This window comes from Corvus brachyrhynchos, unplaced genomic scaffold (assembly GCF_000691975.1).
Source record: "Corvus brachyrhynchos isolate BGI_N302 unplaced genomic scaffold, ASM69197v1 scaffold68, whole genome shotgun sequence".
Lineage (NCBI taxonomy): Eukaryota > Metazoa > Chordata > Aves > Passeriformes > Corvidae > Corvus > Corvus brachyrhynchos.
The window spans coordinates 2,272,801-2,274,146 of record NW_008240039.1 but is presented as its reverse complement, the minus strand read 5'-3'; the positions used below and the strand labels follow the sequence as shown (position 1 = coordinate 2,274,146).

General features: G+C 46.3%; 1 protein-coding gene across 1 annotated transcript in view; it reads right to left on the bottom strand.

Moving 5' to 3' along the window:
• Positions 1 to 1,340, bottom strand: part of LOC103622316 — an 8,678-nt gene extending 7,338 nt beyond the window's left edge. The window contains exon 1 of the mRNA XM_017744096.1: positions 414 to 1,340. The gene's annotated coding sequence lies outside the window, so the exon portion shown is untranslated. The remainder of the gene's footprint in view (positions 1 to 413) is intronic.
• Positions 1,341 to 1,346: the final 6 nt, after the last annotated feature.

Here is a 1,346-nt window from a genome sequence, read left to right as displayed (position 1 = left end):
CAAAAGGCTTAAGATGGTATTTCCTTGTTTTGCAAATTCAGCTGCTAAATCCAAAGAAACCTGTACAAATTTGAAAATAAACTCTTTTTTGGTCATTTTGCAGAGATGGCATATGCACATGAAATTTCCTGAAATCCTCGTGTTTATTATTTTCATGTTAATTTCTGTTTAACACAAATGGACCCAAGAAGTTTCTGCTGAAGCTCTACTTGGAACTACCCAAGGAAGGAAGCTTGGACTGTGGACACCTGAATTCCCAGCATATTATGGCTCAGACATTAAAATAGGAACTGGTGAGGTTTTCTGGCATAGCTGAACATCCTGTAGCTCTTATACAAGAAACTTCAGCTGCTGCTTAATCACATTATTATTATTATTTTCATTATTTTCTCCATCCAAACTGTGTTTCTTACCAACTCCAACCAGCTGAATAAAGGAAATGGTGAAATCCTCCTCAGTCTGGCGGACCAGTGTCTCTATGGTCAGCCCTATGACACTCAGCAGGGACAAAATAGTGACACAGAAGTAGATCTTCACAGGGAATGAGAGCTCTGAGCATGGTTTTATCTGTAAAGGGAGAAAATTCTTAAACACATCATGCAGAACAAACTCGTTGCTGTTCCTAAACACATTGAGGCGAGTGGGGTAGATGAGACAGTGGAAAAACAGAAACTCCACACTTGAATTGAAACTCCCAAACTGCTGAGGAAGGGAGAAGTCTAACTTTATTTCACAAATAATCTCAGCCTAGATTGTCCTGATTTATACCCACAGCCTTTGTGCCTCACAAGGCCATGGTATTATAATCCATGAGATGAAGATTGCCAGTGCCCACATACACACCTGCCAGAGCACGGAAACAATGTTTTCCTAAACTTTTAGTTTTAGAAAATTGTAAAGACAGGGTCAGCGTTCTCATTTTTATTAAAATACTTCAGGTGAAGCAACATCCTTGCAGGAATTTAACACGCGGTTTGTTCAGCTGGAGGAGACTGAGGAGAGTCCTCAGGGGCTGCAGCTCCTCCTGAGGGGCAGCTCCGATCTGTCTGTGGCAGGGACGGGACCCAGGGAACGGCTGGGGCTGTGTCAGGGGAGGTTTAGGTTGGATATCAGGGAAAGGTTCTTCCCCTAGAGGGGGCTGGGACACTCAACCCAGGGAATGGGCACGGCCCCGGGGCTGCCGGAGCTGCAGGAGCTGTCAGGGATGCCCAGGGTGGGATCGCTGCGGTGTCTGTGCAGGGCCAGGAGCTGGATCAATGATCCTATGGGTCCCTTCCAGCTCGACATTCCACGACGCTGTCAGGAGAGCTGCGTGCCGTGACAAGCCTCGGCGTGTGGACACCCGC